The sequence below is a fragment of the Gavialis gangeticus genome, unplaced genomic scaffold, assembly GCF_001723915.1.
Source record: "Gavialis gangeticus isolate Ggan-Ray unplaced genomic scaffold, GavGan_comp1, whole genome shotgun sequence".
Lineage (NCBI taxonomy): Eukaryota > Metazoa > Chordata > Crocodylia > Gavialidae > Gavialis > Gavialis gangeticus.
Genome location: NW_017728992.1, coordinates 85,117,674 through 85,125,404, shown reverse-complemented (window position 1 = coordinate 85,125,404; position 7,731 = coordinate 85,117,674).

Below are 7,731 nucleotides of genomic sequence, written 5' to 3'. Positions count from 1 at the left end.
GTGTATCATTGGAGGTAGTTGGGGACAGGCATGGCTGAGGCCACCTGAGCCCTGTGGGGGGTGTGAGACCCTGAGGAGGGAGAGTGGGGGCCAGGCATAGCTATGGCCACCTGAGCCCTGCAGGGTGCAAGACTTGAAGAAAAGGTAGTTGCAGCCAGGTATGGCTATGGTTACCTAGGCCACTGGGGGTGGAAGCCCCATGCCCTGAATGAGGGTGGGGCAGAGATATGGAGCCCCAAGTGAGGGGGTGGAGATGAATAGCACAATGATATGCTGCTCTGGGGGGTGGTAGTGAGAGTCCCTGTGATACCCTGGTACACCAGTCATGGTGTTGGAGAAGAATGCCCTGATGAGGGGTAGCCCCAGGAAGGGGGCAGAGATGAGGAGTCCCAGTGAAAGGGGGGGAGGTGAAATAAGAGGGCTGAGAGCCCTATATATTTATTTATAAAGAGTTGCCCCTGGAAGAGGCTAGAGTAAGCTTAGACCTGGTCAGGTAATTGGCTGGCCAGTACCCTGGTGAGGGTCATGGGAGAGGGCCAAAAGATGGTATGTCTGCCACCCAAGGAATGGACTTGCTAAGCCTATGGCCTAAGGGGCCTGCTCCAAGAGGGAGCAAGGCAGCATAAGTTGTTGATGGATGAAGGAGACCCTGTGAGAGAGGGTGGAGTGTGAGAGGAGGGCGGTATGAATGTGTGTGTGACTGAAGCCTGCTGGTACAGCCTAAGCTTGGTCCAGCTGCAGGCCAGGACTACTGTAACATCTGGATACCATCTGCGAGGCATAGCCTGCAGTGTAGGGGAGGTATGGAGCTGCAGATAGCGCCCCCTAGCATTTAGGCAGAAATGGGCAGCATCCCACTTAATTAACATCATATTAATTACCAACAAAGTGTGACAGGCAAGTCAGGTTGGTGGCATGCCCATAAGCAAGTGGAGAACCTAGTACTGTGGCTAGGCAGGGAGCCCCACTTTTTCACAGAGACTCTACCATGGAGCTAATTAGGCAATTCCACATCTTTTGTAGACATGCCTGGTAAGTCTGTAGGCAGAGTGATCAACCTGCATGTGACCTAACCCCAGAGTAGGACAGAACACCACACTCAGCTGATGCAAGTCATATAATATTTAAGATCATAGAGTGATTGGTCTGACTACAATTCAGAATTGAAAGTCCTGCCCCACACAAACACACACACAACCTTCTATGTAAGGGACAGGCAGAATTTGGCCATTTGACCAAAGTAATTTGGAACAAGGAATAATTTATGTATGTTCTGCAAAGCACCACAAAAATTTTAGAAATCAGTAACCACTATTGCTCGCATTTCCTTTCTTTTTTTTTTTAAATTAAGCCTGTGCAGAAGGAAAAATAGAAGACTACTAATAATTTCTAATGTATGGTTCACCTTCTCTTAACACATGAAACGCTGGTTAGGAAAAACAGCAGGAAATATGACTGTTTATAACACTTAAGGTAACCACTTGAACAGCAATCAACTTTTATGAATTCTGTCCTATTTTCTGTGTGGGTTTGTGTGCATGAAGCTGGACCCAAATGCATCAGGCACTGCACTCATGAACACACACTTATTTAAAATTGTTATAAGAATTATGGTGAGAAAGTAGCGGTTAATGTGTAAGAAATATGTCAGCGGGTCGGTGCTGAAGAATAAAATCTTGCCTTTATCTAAATCACAAAGAAACAGAAACCATCCAGAATTCCATTAAAAGCCACTCCAACAAACTTGATCATGATCCTTAAGAAGCATCATTGGGATTGCAAAAGTTGCTAAAGCCCATTTAGACCTTTCAAACTCAGACTCCTATAAAGCATGATAATTGGTGTTGCTGGTTTCAAAACATCATGGGGAGCTGAACAGTTCTTTTTAAAATTTTGCAATAAATGCCAAGTAACAAACTGCAGAGAAAGACAGGTGGGGGTGGGAATCCTCACATTGCATAATTGAAGATTAGGAGGTACTGTATGTCCCAGACCATAACATTCTCCACCACCACTGATGAATTTAGCAGTGAGCACAGGGGTATGTAAGCAAGCAGTGGCAGCATGAACATCCTGGGTATGGAGCCATGCTAAAATTTATGTTTCAAGTAGGAGTTGCACTGATGAGCCACTGAGTTTAACGAGTTCATTGCACATGCACTGCACAAGAGAAGAGATGTGCAATTGCCTCTCCCTGCATTACTGTCCAGGATTCACTAATCATCAGTGGTAATAGCAATGAGACAATACAATTACTCAGTAAAGCTGTTTATATATGATTATGAAATAATAAAGTATCTTGAGTTGCATTTGTTTGTGATTGTTCTGATCAGCTGATGATGATGGTCAACCCACTTTAGGCTTGCAGGAGTTCATTTCTAATAGCTGAAAAAAAAAGGGGGTAGTAATATCTGTGGAACTTCATTTGTGAAGCTGTTAATATATAGCTTATTGCTACTTATAGTAATAGTCCTCATGTTAATGAAAATTTAGCAGACAGGCTAAGGTTAGACAGCCTATTTAAGGTTTGTTTTCACAGATATAAATCTTAAAGTACCTTGGAACCTCAAAGGCTAGAACTAAATTTACTAAAGGGAATTGTCTGTTGTGGATTGAAAAGATTCATAGTCAGAAATATAATCACATAGCAGAGGTAGCATAGATCTTATGAGCAAGGAATTAGAGCAGTTACCTTCCAAGGCTTAGAAATTATTAACTATGAACCTCCTCCCTAACCTCCTGGGCCTCAAGAGCCTCCTTTCCCAGGTGAGCATGGGACTTAATTCCATGAATATTTCAATGACTTTGTATTTTGCATGAGGCATATAAAGATGTCTGAGGAGATAGGATATGTAAACCTCTATCCAGCTGAGCTCCAGATCACCAGGTCAGGATGATAACCATTCTCCCTCTTCCAAGATTTCCAGTAAAAGCTAGGGAAGCTACTTCTGTTTCTTCCACCCCTCCCCCCTTCTCTTTTTAAAGCCTGGGGAAGGGAGGAAAACATCCAGACCAACTCGCCTTTTGAGAATGAAATTACCCCCCTTCCTCTACCCTACCCCTTACTGGAGATGAGCCTTCCCCTGTGAAGACATCTTGGGGAGCGAAGATTGAACAGACAGGGTATAATTAAGCATATTATGCTTATAGATTTTTAAGATAAGAATAGACGATTACAATTGTTTAGTCTTGCATAACACAGGCCATAGAACTTCACCAGTAAATCTGCATTCGAGGCATAACTGGCTAGTAAAGCAGCATGGGCAAAAACAGTGGTCAGTGGTTATCACCGCCTCTTTTCACCATGTGTGTGTCACAGGGCACTAAGGTGCCTGGTCCTAAAAGAGCAGAAGCTGCCTGGGGAGAGCCCAAAGAGACAGACAGAAGCCCAGGTGCAGGTTACCAGGGCAACAGGGTAGTGGGCAAATTAGCCTGCACCTGTACCTGGACAGCTAACAAGAAGAGGCAGGGCCCTGGGCCCATATAAACCCCAGGCTGGAACTAGGGAAGGCAGTTCTCTGCCAGCAGCTAAGGGGGAAGGAGCCCTCCTAGAGGAAGTGAAGTGAAGGGAAGAGGCCTGACTGTAAGTTCTGCTCCTGGTAATGTTAAGAGGCAGAGCACACCTTGAGCAGTTTGAGTTATGGTATAGCCTAGGGGCTTGCATTTTGGACTTTTGTTTATAACAAGGGTGGTTTGGGCTGAGGCTATTGGGGAAGGAGGAGGCCTCATTAAGGGGCCCACTACAGTGTGGGGACCCTGGTGCCAGAAAGGGTGCAGTTTGGGGGTGAACAGACCCCAGCGACAGAGGGTGCGGTGTTCAGGGGTGAACAGACCCCAGTGCCAGAGGGCCGCAGAGAGTCCAGAGCCAGGGTGGGTGCAGAGACTGAGATGGGGCTGTGGAGAGCCCAGTGCTGAGGGGCACAGAGACTGAGATGAGGTTGCAGAGAGCCCTGTGACAACCCAAGGACCAAGTGATACCAAGGCCTAGGAGGGATGCTGTGTCAATGCCATCTGCAAGGCTTGGGGCATGGTAAAGGGGTGGTTTGGAGCCACGCATATAGCCAATAAGGCTGGAGTTGTCCCGAGACGTCCATTTTGAAACAGGACCCACAAGGGGTCTGGGAACCCATGGGGTTTAGTGGGGGCTATCAGGACCGTGTCCAACTAGACTTGAAGGCAGACTCCCTATTTATTATAATTACATCAAGATGTGGCGGACAAGAAAAGAGGGCGCCCATCAGGCCAAATTGGCACGGTCAAGGGGCCCTAGGGGTAACACAGCCATCCTTGGGGACCCCATCCCATGATGGTGTGTCAAGAGGCCATTTAAGCAACGGTTTCTTGTGGCAAAAAAGGATCTGCCATCACGGGTGGATCTAGGATTCCAAAAACGGGGGTGCAGATTATCAAATATAACAACACACAACTTGCCCTAGTTAAAAAGACATTAGACTCTTCACTAATAAATAGTGGCCTACAACCATGTTACTCAATTTAAGACTTAAGAAAAATCCCAACTTTATTGGAATGTGCATTAATTATTTCATACATCTTATATAAAAACCACTACAAACTAGGCAAAATTAATCCAAAAATGTGTTTTCATTAGTCCTGGAGTTACTATAGTTACATGTATGTCTCTCTTTCAGATTCACAAAACAAAAATGAATGTTTCTTAAGTATCTTGACAGTGCTCAATTGAAAGTGACTGCCACAACTGAGCTAATGTTCACCTGAGTTAGTATTTCCACAGCTGAGTTAAAGTTTTTACTTAGAGATAAAAAACAGTCTGCAGGTCTGTAGAATGGGATCTACATTACTACGAACAACTAACAGACAGCAGCATTACAGAAATAAGGATAGCTGGATTAGTGTTACCACTAAAGACCATTTAAAAGGAAAGAAGGTCATTAATGCCTATGGAATTAAGAGTTTAGAAGGAATCAAGCAAATTATAATGAGCCATTAAGTCATAGAGTCACAGAATCATAGAAAATTAGGACCTCAGGAGGTCATCTAATCCATTCCCCTATTCAAAGCAGGACCATCCCCAGCTAGATCATATCAGTCAAGGCTTTATCTACCTGGGTCTTAAAAACCTCTAAGGATAGAGATTCCACAACCTCTCTGGGTAACCTGTTCCAGTGTTTTACTACCCTCCTAGTAAGAAACTTTTTTCCTAATATCTGTCCTAAGCTTCCCTTTCACAACTTGAAATCTTTGCTCCTTGTTCTTTCATCTGCCACCACTGAGAACAGTCTAGCTCCATCCCCTTTGTAACCATCCTTCAGGTAGTTGAAGCTACTATCAAATCCCCCCTCAGTCTTCTCCAGACTAAATAACACCTGTTCCCTCAGCCTTTCCTCATAAGTCACATTTCCCAGCCTTCTAGCCATTTTTATTGCCCTCTGATGGACTCTCTACAAATTGTCCACATCCTTTCTGTAGTGGGGGACCCAAAACAGTACTCCAGATGTATCTTCACCAGTGCGGAATAGAAGGGAAGAATCATTTCCCTTGATCTGCTGGCAACACTCCTAGTAATACAGTCCAGGATGCTTTTAGTCTTCACAACAAGGGCAATATTCAGCTTATTGTCCACTCTAACCCCCAGGTCCTTTTCTACAGAGCTGCTGCTTAGCTAGTTGATCCCCATTCTGTACCAGTGCATGGGATTGTTCCATTCTCAGTGCAGGACTTTGCACTTGCCTTTATTGAACTTCATGGGATTTCTTTTGGTCTAGGCCTCCAATTTTTCTAGTTCTTTTAATCCTAGCCCTACCCTCCCGTATACCTACTACTGCACCCAGTTTGGTATCATCTGAAAACTTGCTGAGGGTGCACACCATCCCATCTTCCAGATTGTTGATGAAGATATTAAATAAAACTGCCCCCAGGACTGACCCCCAGGGCACTTTGCTTGAGATGGCTGCCCACTAGACATCAAGCCATTGATTACTACCCTTTGAGCATGGCAGTCCAGCCAGTTTTCTATCCACTTCACAGTCCATTCATCCAACACATACTTCCTTAGCTTAGTTGAGTTATTTTTGCAACCGACTTCCTTACTACTGCCTGAATAGAAGTGCTGCTGCCACTGCTAGGCAGGGCTTTAAACTTTGGGTGGATGAAGAATCAAAGGAGATGCATGTGCACCAGTGCACCCTACCCCAAATTTTCCCCTATATGCCATTCCTCCTTATTCCCACAGCAGTGAACTACTGTCCATGACTCCTACAACATGCACTGCTACTGCTGCTCTTCCCTCTCTCTGCCTCCACTATCAAAGGTGGGGCTGGAGTTGGAACCACTATAGCAAAGGTGCAGGGCATGGGGAAAATATTGGCTGTGAGGATGAAGAGCTCCCAACCCTAAGGCAGCACCTGGGGCTCTTGCTTCACTTGCTCACTTATCAATACACAACTGCCCTTCAAGAACCCTTAAACTTCTTTATAAACCAATACTATATCTTTTAGAAGAATATCCAAGTTTGCAAGTTTGAAAGAATATCCAAACTTGAAAAGACTTCATAGTTTCTACTATGGGTACATTCAGATCTTCACTGCATTTGGTCAATGATCATGTGGCTTACTTTTAACTGTGAGATTGCAGATCAGGAGTGGCATGCACAGATGATATTCACTACTGCCAAAAGCTTCATGGAGAACCCAGTGTAACTGGGTGGACAGAGGAGAAGGTGGGACAGTGGTGGGCAGTCTAGCAAGTTTGGGGGGTGAGTGATGGAATCGAGGGGGGGGGCTGGCCAATCTGTGAGGGGGGCTGGTGGGTCTGCAGGGGGTTTCCTCCCTGGGAATGGGGAGTCAGGGAACTGAAGATAGCCCACTCAAGAGCAGGGGGATAGAAAGAGGTTTGAGGCAAGTGGCTGGGCTTTCCCAGTCCTGGGGCTGTGCTCCATAAATGTACAGATATTTGATAGACTGGGTTAACCCAAACATGATCTAAGTTAGTTCACCTACTTGGTCAATGATCATGAAGCTTACTCAGGTGAATTAACTTAGATCAGTCCCACCATTTTTTGGTTTGTTTTATAACCCTTGAATTTCTGCACAGATTGGCATTTAAATGAACCCAACCCTAGTTAGATTGATCTAACTATAACATCTGTAAGCATCCCATATGTCTTTTTTCCTCCAGAATTGAAGTTGTCAATGGCCCCATGTAGTTTCTTGTAGAATACCATCAAGTCACCTTTTAACTTTCTCTTGTATACACTAAACTGAGCTTTTCAGTTTAGTGTACAAGGCATGTTCTCTAGAGCTTGTGTTACTCTCATGGATTTCACTGAAGTTCTTTCCAAAACTGGACACAGGAACTCAGTATTTGTCTCAAGGTTGCATACTAGTGTAGCAAAACCCCCAGTTTTTCATTTTCTTTCTTTCTTTTTTTTTATGCATTGCCTCCCCTTCCCCAACCAATTCTGACTTTGTCTCTCCCTCTCTATTCCCTATAGATAAGTATAAGTGAGCTAATACATAGGATGAGTTTCAGCAGTTTATTTTGGTATCAAGTTGTATTTGTTTTGTTTTTTCTCCTTCTTTATATTGTATAATTATTATCCTTATATTTATTTTTACTGTTTTATATTACTGTTTTACTGGTACTATATGATTTAGGCCTACATATGTAAGTTAGCATAAGTCATGTCAAGTTTCCATTTTGTTTGTCAAGTCTCCATCCTGTCCCCAGGCCTGGTTGTGTAACCTATGACTC